We start from the raw sequence: 15207 nt of genomic DNA on the forward strand, positions 1-15207 counted from the left end.
GTCCAAATGGATCAAAGACCTCAACATAAATCCTGAAACATTAAATCAGCTAGAGAATTTCCTAGGTTGTTTCCTGTTTTCTTCTTCTTCTGATGTCCATCCTCTTTGCCTTTCTGGATGGGGATTGGACGTTTTAGTTAGTGTCCTCTCTCTTGCTTAGTTTCTTTAGATGCACAGGTTTTAGTGGGTTTGTCCTATGTTGTATGTCTATATGAGTGAATATATACCATGTGTGTCTTTTTGCTTCTGGGACAACTCACTCAGGATGATCCTTTCCAGATCCCACCATTTACCTGCAAATTTCATGATTTCCTTATTTTTCATTGCTGAGTAATATTCCATTGTGTAGATGTACCACAATTTCTGCATCCATTCTTCAGTTGAGGGGCATCTGGGTTGTTTCCAGCTTCTGGCTATTACAAATAAAGCTGCTACAAACATGGTTGAGCGAAACAACCTAGGAACCTACCACAGAGGGCCTCTGAAAGCCTCTGCCCTTCAGACTATCAAAGCAGATGCTGAGCTGGATGGGCAACTGTTGGGCAGGAGAACGGAATTTTAGGTAAGAACTGGGAAATAGTAAGAGCTGGAGAGGACAGGGTCTCCACAAGGAGAGCAACAGAATAAGAAAATTTGAACATAGGAACTTCCCAGAGACTCATACTCCAACCAAAGACTATTCATGGAGATAACCTAGAATCCCTGCACAGATGTAGCCCAGGGCAGTTCAGAGTCCAATTGGGTTACATAGTAATGTGAAGAGGGACTGCCTCTGACATAATCTGATTGGCCTGCTCTTTGATCACCTCCCTCTGGGTGGGGGAGCAGCCTTACCAGGCCACAGTAGAGGACAATACAGCCACTTTTGATGTGAACTGACAGACTAAGATCAGAAAGGATAAGAGAACCTCCCCTATTAGTGGACTTGGGGAGTGGCATGCAAGCAGAGGGAGGAGGGAGGGTGGGATTGGGAGGAGAGGAGGGAGGGGCTATGGGGGGAAGCAGAATGAATAAAGTGTAATTGATGAAAAATTTAAGAAAAAAGGGAAAAAAATAATTTAAGAACCTTAAATGACTTTCAAAATTGGAGGAAAACATGGAGTTAGTCAATTGGCATGGAGCACGTCTTGCCCCTGGGGGCAATGGTCTCTTGAACCTACTCAGACCTCGGACACCACCACTGCTAGTTCTAGAACTGACGCAGGATGTTCCAACGAGGGGTTAATGCTTCTCATAATATTTCCTATAAGCCCACACCTGTTTGTCTATATCCCCCATTTTTATTCAGTATTAGCCAGATAGAGCCAAGTAATTGTGGTGATGATACTTGCTTTTTTGCCCAATGCTGGAATGCTAGTAAATTTAGGTATGCCCTGGTTACTCGCATGCCTCCCTGCGTGCCTGTGCCCGTTGATGCCCCTCACGCTATGACTCTCTTCAGACAGAAAAGGGATCTTGGAACTACAGCCACCATTGTTACTACCATCTCATTGGCGGCTGTTGGAGCTACTACCAGGGCATTAGCCATGAGTCATACTGGGCAGACTGCTCAGACCCTGAATAATCATTTAGCCAATGTAGCTCATGCCTTAATTGTACATAAAGGAATTAATGCTCAACTAAAAGGAAGCTTGATGGTGTTCAATCAGAGGATTGACCTCGTGTAGGAGCAAATTGATACCCTATGGCAAATCGCTCAACCTGACTGTCAATGAAAGTATGCTGGACTTGGTGTCACTAGCATACAACATGAGAATTTTTCCTGTGCTGCAAATCTGTCTAAACAATTGTCGAGCTATATTTTAGGTAATTGGACTGGAGAATTCGATACTACGATGGAGCAGCTGAGAGTGGCCATTGTCACAGTAAATTCTACCGGAGTGGACGCAGGACTAGCCACAGGATTATCAACATGGATTGCTGCAGCCATGAATCATCTGAAGGAATGGGCGGGCATGGGAGTGTTAGCAGGCCTTCTGGTGTTGGTCTCCTTGGTTTGCCTGTGGTATATATGTAAGATTAGAGTCTCACAACAGTGTGATGCAGCCATGATCATTCAGGCCTTTACAGCCATTGAAGCAGGACATTCTCCCCAAGCATGGTTGGATACCATAAAAAGCTAAAATGATACGCTCAGGATGCGAGGCTAAGCACTGCACTCAGGGTCAGCCGCTTTGGACACAGAGAAGAGCATATCTGATTGCATGCGGGTTGATGCCCCAGGTCCCGCCTCTGAGAAAAAGGTATCGGACGGGTCTGATGCTCTTTGGGTGGATGACACCTAAATGAACATCGGTTCAAAGTCCCAATTTATTTCTAATATCAGAGATCAGACCTCTACTCTTGCCTGATGCGTCTAAAAAAAAAAGGGGGAACTGTAGAGAGCTGCGGAATGCTATGCCTTAAAGATGGAGCTGGTTTCCGCCTTCCACCTTCCCGATGGTGAGTGCTCTCTGTCACGAACAACTCCACATTTGGCTAAGGCCGAGGATCTGGCTTGCTTCCATGTATGTGGACCTATCTGCATTGCCCCCGTGAAATGCCTGGGTTGGCTACCCAGAGGCTATTTTAGCTGTGGGCTGGCTTTCCCCGGGGTCCGAGGATTGTTCAATGTTCCTGAATAAACTGCATTGAAAAAAAAAATCAGCTAGAGAAAAAAAGTGGGGAATACCCTAGAACTCACTGGTACAGGGGAAAACTTCCTGAACAGAACACCAACAGCACAGGCTCTAAGAGCAACAATCAATAAATGGGACCTCATGAAACTGAAAAGCTTCTGCAAAGCAAAGGACATAGTCATCAAAACAAAGTGACTGCCTACAGATTGGGAAAGAATCTTCATCAACCCTTTATCTGACAGAGGACTCATATCCAGTATATATAAAGAACTAAAGAAGCTGAAAAGCAGCAAAGCAAGTAATCCACTTAAAAATGGAGAAAAGAGCTAAAGAGAGAATTCTCTGTAGAGGAATATGGAATGGCAGAGAAGCACTTAAAGAAATGCTCAACCTCATTAGCCATTAGGGAAATGCAAATCAAAAGGACCCTGAGATTTCACCTTACACCCATGAGAATGGCCAAGATGAAAATCTTAAATGACAACACATGATGGAGAGGTTGTGGAGAAAGGGGACCCTTCTCCACTGCTGGTGGGAATGTAAACTTGTACAACCATTCTGGAAATCAATCTGGTGCTTTCTCAGACAAGTAGGAATAGCACTTCCCCAAGATCTAGCCGTACCACTCCTAGGCATATATCCAACAGAGGCTCAAGTACACAAAAAGGATATTTGCTCAACCATGTTTATAGCAGCTTTATTTGTAATAGCCAGAAGCTGGAAACAACCCAGATGCCCCTCAACTGAAGAATGGATGCAGAAATGGTGGTACATCTATACAATTACTCAGAAATGAAAAATAAGGAAATCATGAAATTTGAAGGTAAACGGTGGGACCTGGAAAGGATCATCCTGAGTGAGTTGTCCCAGAAGCAAAAAGACACACATGGTACATACTCACTCATATAGACATACAACATAGGACAAACCCACTAAAACCTGTGCATCTAAAGAAACTAAACAAGAGAGAAGACCTTAACTAAAATGTCCAATCCCTATCTGGAAAGGCAAAGAGGATGGACATCAGAAGAAGAAGAAAACAGGAAACAACCTAGGAACCTGCTACAGAGGGCTTCTGATAGCCAGAAGAAGAAAACATGAAACAAACTAGGAACCTGCCAAAAACTGCCTCTGAAAGCCTCTGCCCTACAGACTATCAAAGCAGATGCTGAGCCTGATGGCCAACTGTTGGGCAGAGTAAATAGAATTTTATGTAAGAAGTGGGAAATAGTAAGAGCTGGAGAGGACATGGTCTCCACAAGGAGAGCAACAGAAGAAGAAAATTTGAACACAGGGAACTTCCCAGAGACTCATACTCCAACCAAGGACTATTCATGGAGATAACCTAGAATCCCTCCACAGATGTAGCCCATGGCAGTTCAATGTCCAAGTGTGTTACGTAGTAATGGGAAGAGGGACTGCCTCTGTCATAATCTGATTGGCCTGCTCCTTTAACACTTCCCCCTGAGGGGGGAGCAGCCTTACCAGGCCACAGTAGACGACAATTCAGCCACTTTTGATGAGAACTGATAGACTAAGATCAGAAAGGAAAGGAGAACCTCCCCTATCAATGGACTTGGGGAGTAGCATGCATGCAGAAAAGGGAGGGAGGGTGGGGTTGGGAGGGGAGGAGGGAGGGGCTTATGGGTGGATACAAAATTAATAAAGTGTATTTAATAATAAAAAAACAGTTGATTTACAGCAACAAGAATAAAAGCCTACTACATCCTCAAAAAAAAAAAAAAGAGAATGGTTATAAGAGATAATTCTCTTGACTGTACCAAGAAAAAAGAGGGTTATTGTTTATTTTGTTTGTTTGTTTTTTCCCTAAAAAATAATAATAATTCCTTTTGAAGTTATATTTTAGGAAAATATGCTTGGAGGTTTATATACAATAAAATTGACCAGATATAGTGAAGTCTTTGTCTCTCTGTCTTTGTCAATTTATATCTTCTTTGCTGTAGTTCTCAGTCTCAATGTTTCTGAATCTGTCTCTAGCTATTTCTTATTCTCTCTCTCTCTCTCTCTCTCTCTCTCTCTCTCTCTCTCTCTCTGCCTGTTGCTTGTGGTTTAATATGAAAAGCTCTCAGTTTTGCTGAAGGGCCACAAGATGAATGCTTGCTGACATGATGTCAGGGATGTACTCTAACAATATAAGCATGGTCGCAATTAAATGCTTTTGTTCAAAGATTTGCTTTGGACAGGGAGGGTTTTCACAGTAAGAAATTCACTGACTGAGGACATATCTGTGCATTTAGCCAATAATAATGGAATCTCTGGTAAGGTGAAAGTCTAATGTCCAGGACACATGACTTTATTAATGATGACTTGAAAGAAATATGTGACACTTTTCCTGAAATAAGATTTAGACACCGGAACTCTTACTGGATTTCACCTGTTGCAAGGCATCATTCTCCCTCTCAGTCAATCAGCACCTGAGAAAATCTTGAGTTTTCCATGAGATGAGTAAGCAAACTTATCCTCAGTGTCTAGTATAACTGATCCTCTGCACGCGTGGAATTTTCTTGTGAAACCCAACAATCCTTTATCTCATTCATTTACCCAGATCCCACACCTTTACTCCTGTTTACCTTTGTGACAATGTCAGGTAGGAAATGAAACTTTCATGTTAATTTAATTGGACAGCTTCCTAAGTAGGAAAACTTCAATGTGATGTGTGATAAGGTGAATGTACTGAATGACAAGGTGATCTCCTTCTGTAGCCTTGGAGCTGAAATTTCCGAGATTGTGACTTTGAACTGAGAAGTTACACCTGTCCTCACTAAATGAACCTTCACATTCTTATTGATATAATATCTTGGCAGGGATAGGGTTCCCTGACGTATTGAGTCTTTAAGAGCAGAGAAATGAGAAGGAAACCAGAGAATTCCTGGGACTTGTTTGTTGAAAAAATAAAAGATCAGTGAGAGTTAAAGGAGAGCTGAAGGGCAAGATATTATTTGATAGCTGATGATGTTCCACACTAGTATTGCCAACCCTCTAAGAGCAGGGGTGCCTTGGCTGATATGGCTTGATTGCAGCTCTCCTTTAACTCTCACTGATCTCAATGATGTTGTTGAAACTATTTCCTGGGCCTTGGGGGAAGGAATCTTATTTTTCCTCTATTCCTATTATTCTTAGGTTTTTGTATTTTTATGGTCTGAGTCAGGAATAGTTTAGATTTAACATTTTCTTTGACAGATACATTGATTGCTTCCAATGTTTCTTCCACACTGAGATTATTTCTTCCATTTCTTGCAGTCTATTAATTATTCTTACCTCTGTAGTTACTGTTTTCTTTCGTAAGTTCTTTCTCTCCACAATTTCCTCTATTTGTGTTTTCTTTAATTCCCCCCCCCCAAAAATATGGAACATTACAAGAATTTGTGTGGTAGCTGTGCACAGGGGCCATGCTAATCTTCTCTGTATTGTTGCAATTTTAATTTATGTGCTGCCAAAGTTAGCATAACATAATTTTTTCAAGTGGTCATTGGTATAGTTATGAGTCCTTGACATGTAATTCACATTATCAAAGATGCCATTATTATTTGTGGTCTGAGAAGAAACCTCCTGGTCCTAGACCACCTGGTGGCCTAAGGCGTGGCCTGTTACACAATCATCCCACTCCTTACAAGGGTTGGGATATGAGGCCAGCCCTGCGATTAGTTCACGTTCTTTGATGTGGCAGGCACCAGAAGGTCAAACAGGAAGCTTCATACCATATGTTCTTCCTCTCCCTGTCAATCTCTGGGGAAGAGATATTTTGCAGGATTTAAGATTAGCATTGACCAATGAGTATTCGCAACAAGCGGTTGATATAATGAAAAGGATGGGTTATAAGGAAGGAAAAGGCCTTGGTAAACAGGAACAAAGGAGATTACACCGATTTCACAGGAAAGTAATACAGGGAAACAAGGCTTGGGTTTTCATTAGCTGCGATTGAGGGTTCCATGTCCATATCTTGGCTCAAAGAGGAGGCTGTATGGGTTCCTCAATGGCCCCTTTCCTCTGAAAAGCTGGAAGCCACTACAAGGCTAGTTAAAGAACAGGTACAGCTTGGTCATTTGGAACCATCTACTTCCCCCTGGAACACACCTATTTTTGTTATTACAAAGAAGTCTGGAAAATGGAGACTTCTTCATGATTTAAGGGCCATTAATGCACAGATGCAGATCTTTGGCTCTGTTCAGCGAGGCCTACCTTTACTTTCTGCTTTGCCTAAACAATGGAGAGTCATAATTATAGATATCAAGGATTGCTTCTTCTCCGTTCCTCTGTGCCCACGAGACAGACAGAAATTTGCCTTTACCCTACCTGCTGTTAATCACCATGAGCCAGACAAAAGATATCAATGGAGAGTTTTACCTCAAGGCATGGCTAATAGCCCTACCATGTGTCAATTGTATGTGCAGATGGCTCTTGAACCAGTTAGACAGCAATTTCCTTCCTTGTTGCTGATTCATTATATGGATGATATTCTCTTGTGCCATGAGGAGTTAGCCATTTTGCAAGATGCGTATCCTTTGTTGCAAAAAACCCTGCAGCAATGGGGATTGCATATTGCCACTGAAAAGGTCCAGATTTCTGAGGTAGGTTCCTTTTTGGGAACGGTCATTTACCCGGACAAAATAGTTCCTCAAAAAATAGAAATTTGCAGGGACCATTTGCATACCTTAAATGATTTTCAAAATTTATTAGGTGATATAAATTGGCTTAGGCCGTTTTTAAAGATTCCTTCTGCTGAATTAAAACCCCTATTTGATATTTTGGAAGAAGATGCTCATATTTCTTCACCCAGAGCCTTAACACCAGCTGCAAGCCGCGCCCTGCAAGTGGTAGAAAACGCTTTACAAGATGCCCAATTAAAACGTGTAGATAAAACTAAGACCTTTGACCTGTGTGTCATTAAAACTAAACATTTACCAACTGCTGTATTATGGCAAGATGGACCCTTATTGTGGGTTCATCCCAATGCTTCTCCTGCAAAAATTATTGAATGGTATCCAGATGCAGTTGCTCAACTTGCACTACGAGGGTTAAAAGCTGCCATTACACACTTTGGGAAGGAGCCAAAGTTCTTAATGAGCTGTATACAGCTTAATGAGCCTTATACAGCTCATGGGGTTCAGGCATTGACTGCTACCTCTGATACTTGGGCGGTGCTAGTTACCTCCTTTAGTGGCTTGTTTGATAATCATTACCCTCGACACCCTGTTTTGCAATTTGCTTTAACTCAAGAGGTAGTTTTCCCGCATGTAACGTCCCAGAAACCACTTCGGGATGGACTGATAGTCTATACAGATGGGTCAAAAACAGGAGTAGGAACTTATGTGGTTAATAATAAAGTTGTTTCTAAGCAATATCATGGGACTTCGCCTCAAATTGTGGAATGTTTAGTAGTGTTAGAAGTTTTGACAAAATTTTCAGGTCCTTTTAATATTGTTTCTTATTCTAGTTATGTGGTAAATGCAACCAAAATTTTAGAGGCTGCTGGATTGATCAAGGCATCTAGCAAGCTTGCAAAAATTTTTCAGAAAATTCAGTTTGCCTTAATTATCAGAAAATCCCCTGTTTTTATTACACATATTAGGGCTCACTCAGGTCTACCGGGGGGACCCATGTCCCATGGAAATGACCTGGCAGATCGAGCCACAAAGATGATTGCATTTGCTCTCTTCTCAAATTTGGAATTGGCTAAAGAGTTTCATAAGAAATTTCATATGACAGCTGAAACACTGCATCATCGATTTGACATAACTAGAAAGGAAGCTAGAGATATTGTAACCCAATGTCAAAATTGTTGTCAGTTCTTACCTATGCCTCATGTTGGGATTAATCCCAGAGGAATCCGTCCGCTACAAGTGTGGCAGATGGATGTTACTCACATTTCATCTTTTGGTAAACTGCAATATTTACATGTTTCCGTTGATACTTGCTCTGGAGTTATGTTTGCTTCTCCCTTGACTGGAGAAAAGGCAGCCCATGTTATTCAACATTGCCTGGAGGCATGGAGTGCCTGGGGAAAGCCCAAAATTCTAAAAACTGACAATGGGCCAGCCTATACTTTTCAGAAATTTGGACAGTTTTGTCATCAAATGGGAGTGACCCACCTAACGGGTCTCCCATATAACCCTCCGGGACAGGGTATTATTGAACGTGCTCATCACACTCTAAAATCCTACTTAAAACAAAAAGGGGGAGTTGAGGAGGCTCTGCCCTCAGTGCCACGAGTGACTGTTTCCTTGGCACTCTTTACTCTCAATTTTTTAAATTTGGAGAGTCAGGGCCACTCGGCGGCTGATCGCCACTGCTTAGAGCCTGATAGGCCTAAGGAAATGGTCAAATGGAAGGATGTCTTGACTGGTCAATGGAAAGGCCCGGATCCTATCTTAATAAGATCCAGGGGAGCTGTCTGTGTTTTCCCACAGGAAGAAAACAATCCATTCTGGGTACCAGAGCGCCTCACGTGAAAGCTCACGGCAGCTGAAGATGATCTTTCAACGAATATACCTGCAACTAATTCCAGTTCTTGCTTGGATCCTTCTAATCGGGTTGCTAGTATTGTGGTGGTACAACGTTGTGCCATTTTGTATGCATACCCGAAGCCTATGCTGGTCAGACATAATTCATTGGTTTTTCCTAAATTTTTCTCATCCAATACAAATCAGACGGTTTTTCTGCCTAGTCCCGTTTGTGTTTATTCCTCTTTTTTACTTGTTTTGTCCAATAATTCTTTTAGAAATCATACCAATGAGACATGATGGATGTCACAATGTTGGAATGCCAGGCATTACGCTCGTGCCTGGTTGTTAGAGTCCCGCAGTGGATCCCAATCCCTGTAGAGACTCCATCCACCCTCTCCCTGTTTAGACAGAAGAGAGATTTTGGCATCACCACAGCCATTGTTACTGCCATCGCTGACTGCAGTCGGCTTGGCAATGGCAAATTCAGTCCAAACAAGCACAACAGTAAATCAATTGTCAGCAGGTATGGCTGAAGCCATAAACCTTCATGCATCTGCTAGCGCACAATTAAAAGGCAGATTAATGGTTCTTAACCAGCGTCTGGATCTTGTGGAAGAAAGAATAGATATTTTATCTCATTTGGCTCAATTAGGGTGTGAAAGAAAATTAGGAGCACTCTGTATTACCAGTGTACAATATGAAAATCTTACCTGAGCCACTAATTTGTCCAGGAAATTGTCCCTTTATCTTGCAGGAAATTGGTCAGAAGGATTTGAAGAAACGAAGAGCTAAGGGCGGCGGTGGCGACTATTAATTCTACTCAAGTGGATTTATCGCTCACTCACAGATGGCTTATTATCCTGGGTTTCTTCCGCCTTTTCTTATTTTAAGGAATGGGTGGGCGTTGGGACATTTGGCGCTGCCCTGTGCTGTGGTTTAATATTTGTCCTCTGATTGTTCTGCAAACTCAAAACCCAACAAAAACCTGACAAGGTGGTGATTGTACAGGCGCTAGCCACTCTGGAGCAAGGCACCTCCCCTGATATTTGGTTATCCATGCTGAAAAATTAATGTTTGACAAGGTTGCCTCTGTCTTTGCAGGCACATGCCACAATCTGGATTTACAGCCCTTGCACTCACTGGGGATCTGTTTCCCATTGCACAGGAATGGGTGTAAATCACAATTTTTCTCTTGCCAAACGATCTGGAAAGTCAGTGACGGAAGAGTGGAAATAAGTCTTCACTGACCTAAGACAGGACAGCCTCACAGTAAGGAGGTTGCTCCTATGACGGGCAACGGCTGAAGCATTGCCTTCCTCCAGGCTCAGACGTTGGCTTTCTGGCATAATGTTGTATTGACAGTAGGAAGCTTACTGTTCAAACAAAATAAAAAAGGGGGAGATGTGGAGAGCCGGGGTTTGGTTGCCATGGCGCTGGCTTCCGCCCTTCTAAACTGGTAAACAAGTCCTAGAGAGCATGAACGTTATGACAGTTATGACCGTTGGGCAACCGTCATCACGAGCCCAGCCTGGGGCGTCATATGGGGTGATGGGTGAGCAGCCAATCAGGGGATGATACGTCATCTCACACCACTCTGGTGCGAGTAGGGCTTATATAAACAGCGCCACTTCGGGGCTTGGGGTCTTCCTCCTATCATCGTTTGACTGCAATAAAGCTTGCTGCAGAAGGATCCTGTTGTCCGCGTGCGTTCTTACTGGCGAGATGACCACGTGGCTCGCAACACTACTAAATGACAGCTGGGTCAGGGAAGAAATAAAGAAAAAAAATGGTGTTCTAGAATTCAATGAAAATAGAGGCACAACATATCCAAACTGATGGGACACAATGAAAGCTGTACTAAGAGGACAGTACATAGCACTAAGTGCCTTTAAGAAGAAATTCAAGACAGCTCATTCAAGCAACTTAATAAATCACTGAAAATCCATAAAAAAAAAAAAGAACAAGACACAGCAAAAAAGAGTAGATGGCTAGAAATAATCAAACTCAGGACTGGAATTAATCAATTAGAAACAAATAAAGATATTCAAAGAATCAATGAAAACAAGGGCTGGTTCTTTGAGAAAATCAACAAGATAGACAAACCTTTATCTAAACTAACTAAAAGGCAGGGAGAAAAAATCAAAATCAACAAAATCAGAAAAGAAAATGGGAACATGACTTCAGACACTAAGGAAATCCAAACAATCAGTAGGATTTATTTCAAAAGTCTATATGCCACAAATTTTGAAAATATAAATGAAACGGACAATTTTCTTGATTGATTCCACTTACCAAAGCTGAATCAAGACGAGGAAAATCACTTAAAGAGTCCTATATCCCCAAAGGAAATAGAAGCAGTCATGAAAAGTCTTCCATCCAAAACAAAGCTCAGGACCAGATGGTTTCAGGGCAGAATTCTGCTAGACTTTCATAGAAGAGCTAACTGCAGTTCTCTTCAAAATATTACACCAAATAGAAAGCGAGGGAACACTACCAAAATCATACTATGAAGCCACACTCACCTTGGTAACTAAACTTCACAAAGACCAAACGAAGAAAGAGAATTTCAGGTCAATCTCCTTTATGAACATTAATGCAAAAATACTCAACAAAATAATTGCAAACCAAATACAAGAACACATCAAAGATATCATCTACCATGTCCAAGTAGGCTTCATCCCAGTTAGGCAGGGGAAGTTTAATAAATGGAAATCCATCAATGCGACCCACCCTAGTGAAAGAAAATAAAAACACACACATTATGATCTCCTTAGATGCTGAAAAAGCATTTGACAAAAATCCAACATCCATTCATGTTTTAAAGTATTGGAGAGATCAGGAATACAACACACATATCTAAACATAGTAAAGGCAATATACAACAAGGCTATAGCCAACATCACAGTAAACGGACAGAAGCTTAAATCAATCCCCCTGAAATCAGGGAAAAGGCAAGGCTGCCCACTCTCTTCATATCTCTTCAACGTAGTTCTGGAAGTTCTTCCTAGAGGTATAAGACAATTGAAGAAGAACAGGGGATACAAATCAGAAGGAAGATTTCAAAGTATCATTGCTTGTAGATGATATGATACCTGGGTAACCCCAAAAATTATACCAGGGAACTCCTACAACTGATGATGACCTGCAGCAATGTGGCTTGATACAAAATTAACTCAAAAACTCAGAGGACTCTGTATACAAAAAACAAAATGGCTGAGAAAGAAATTAGGGAAACAAAATCCTTCAAAAAAGCAACAAAAGACATAAAGTACATTGGTGTAACCCTAACCAAGCAAGTAAAAAACTTCTATGATAAAAATTAAAGACTCTGTGGAAAGAATTAGAAGAACATACCAAAAGATGGAAAGATCTCCCATTCTCATGGCTTGGCAGGATTAACATAGTAAAAATGGCCATCTTACCAAAAGCAATCTACAAATTCAATGCAATTCCCATCAAATTACCAACACAATTCTTTACACACTTTGAAAGAAATATTCTCAACTTTATATGGACAAACAAGAAATCCAGAATTGCTAAAACAATCCTCTACAATGAAAGCTCTTCTGGAGGTATCTTTCTCTCTGATCTCAAGCTGTACAATAGAGCAACAGTAATAAAAACTGCATGGTACTGGCATAGAAACAGACTGGTGGATCAATGGAACCAAATAGAAGACCAGAATCAAACTCACATATTTATGGACAACTGAGTTTTGACAAAGATACCAAAAACATACAATAGAAAATGAGATAGCATCTTCTTTTCCAACTTGATATCTACATGTAGAAAAATATAAATAGATCCATACTTTACAAAACTAGAGACTGGGTGAATCAAAGACCTCAACATAAAACGAAACACATTAAATAGGTTAGAAGAATAATTGTGGAAGAGCCTTGAATTTATTGGGACAGGAGACAACTTCCTGACAGAACACCAATGGCATAGGCTATAAGTGCAAAAATCAATGAATGGGAACTCGTTAAAATGAAAGGTTTCTGTACAGTAAAGGACACTGTCATCAAAACAAAACAAATGCATACAGATTGGGAATCTTCAAGAAGCCTCTGTGTGACAGAAGGCTAATATCCAATATACTTAAAGAACTAAAAAAGTTGAAAAGCAACAAATCAAGTAATCTAATTAAAAAATGGGGAACAGAGCTAAAAAGAGAATTCTCCATAGAAGAATATGGAATGGTAGAGAAACAGTTAAGGAAATGCACAACATTATTTACCATCAGGGAAATGCAAATCAAAATGACCCTGAGATTTCACATTACACCCCTCAAAATGGCCAAGATCAAAACTAAAGTGACATCACATGCTGGAGAGGTTTTGGTGAAGGGGAATCCTCCTCCACTGCTGGTGGGAATGCAAATTGTACCAGTGCTGGTGGGAATATAAACTTGTAAAACCACTCTGGAAATCAATCTGGCCTTGGTTTATGAGACAATGAGAAGTAGCTCATCCTCAAGATACAGCTCTACCACTCCTCGCCATATATCCAAATAATCTCAAGTACACAAAGAGGAATTTTGCTCAACCATGTATGGAAGACCTTTATTTGTAATAGCCAGAAACTGGAAGCAACCCAGATGCCCCCCAACTGAAAAATGGATACAGGAATTTTGGTACATCTGCAAAATGGAATATTACATACAATAAAAAACAAGTAATTCATGAAATTTGCAGGTAAACAGAGGGAACTGGAAGTGAGCTATCCCAGAAGCAGAAAGACACATATGGTATACACTCACTCATAAAGACATATAATATAATATAAACCTACTAACATCTGTACACCTAAACAAACTTATCAAGAGGGAGGACTCGGGCTAAAACGCTCAATCCCCATCCTGAAAGGCAAAGAGGATGGAAAAAGGAGAAAAACAGAGAATAAGTTAGGAGCTTGCTTCAGAGGGCCTCTGAAAGGCTCTGCCTTGCAGATTATGAAAGCAGATGCTAAGACTTATGGCCAACTGTTGGACAAAGTGCATGGAATATAATGAAAGAAGTGGGAAATATTAAGATCTGGAGAGAACAGGAGCTTCATATTAAGAGCAATAGAACCAAAAAAAAATCTGAGGACAGGGGTCTTTCCTGAGACTCATACTCCAACCAACTATCATGCATGAAGAATTTTCATGTCATGATGTCATTGTGAAGTCATAATAGCAGTGTGATGTCATCATAGCATTGGATGTCCTAATATCATTGTGAAGTCTTACTCTTGTGAAGTCATAATATTTTTTATTTCAAAATTCCATTGTGATTTCATAACACAATTATGTTGCAATACTATTGGAAAGTCATAATAACATTGTGATGTCATATTAATATTGTGAAATCATAATTCCATTGGGATGTCATAATATTGTAATGTCATAATAGCATTGCGATGTCAAAATACCCTTGTGATCTTATGATAGCATTGTGATTTCCTATCATTGTGATTCATAATAGCATTGAGATATCATAATAGCATTGTGATGTCATAAGAACAATGTAATTTCCTAATAGCGTTGAGGTGTTTTAATATCATTGTAAAGTTTAAATATCATTGTGAAGTCATAATAGCATTGTAATATCATAAATGCATCGTGATATCATACACAATCATGTCATAAGAGCCTTTTGATGTCATTAAGCATTGTGATGTCATAATTGCTATGTGATATCATAACATTGTGAAATTGTAATAACATTGGGATATCATAAAATTGTGATGTCATAATGGTACTAGGATGTCATAAACCTTTGTGATTTTATAAAAGCATTGTGATTTCATATCATTGTAATGCCTTAATAGCATTGTGATGTCATAATATCATTGTGATTTTCAAAATTCCTTTAGTCATGTCATAAAACAATCAAGTAATGAATGGAGTGGAAAATTGTAAGATCTGGAGAGGACAGGAGCTCCACAAAGAGAACAACAGAACCAAAATAATCTGAGGACAGGAGTGTTTCCTGAGACTCATATTGTAAGCAAATACCATGCATGGAGATAACCTTGAACTCCTGCAGAGATGTAGCCCATGGCATTTCAATGTCCAAGGAGTTCCATAGCTAAGGGAACAGGGGCTGACTCTGACATGAACTGATTGATCTGGTCTTTGA

General features: G+C 40.5%; 1 non-coding gene across 1 annotated transcript; it reads right to left on the reverse strand.

Annotated features, from left to right (window-relative positions):
* Window positions 1-5978: 5978 nt before the first annotated feature.
* Window positions 5979-6085, reverse strand: LOC132651598 (U6 spliceosomal RNA). Its single transcript, XR_009589185.1, has one exon. It is a non-coding gene; the product is annotated as a U6 spliceosomal RNA (small nuclear RNA).
* Between the last annotated feature and the right edge of the window lie 9122 nt (window positions 6086-15207).

Source organism: Meriones unguiculatus, assembly GCF_030254825.1.
Source record: "Meriones unguiculatus strain TT.TT164.6M chromosome Y unlocalized genomic scaffold, Bangor_MerUng_6.1 ChrY_unordered_Scaffold_23, whole genome shotgun sequence".
NCBI lineage: Eukaryota > Metazoa > Chordata > Mammalia > Rodentia > Muridae > Meriones > Meriones unguiculatus.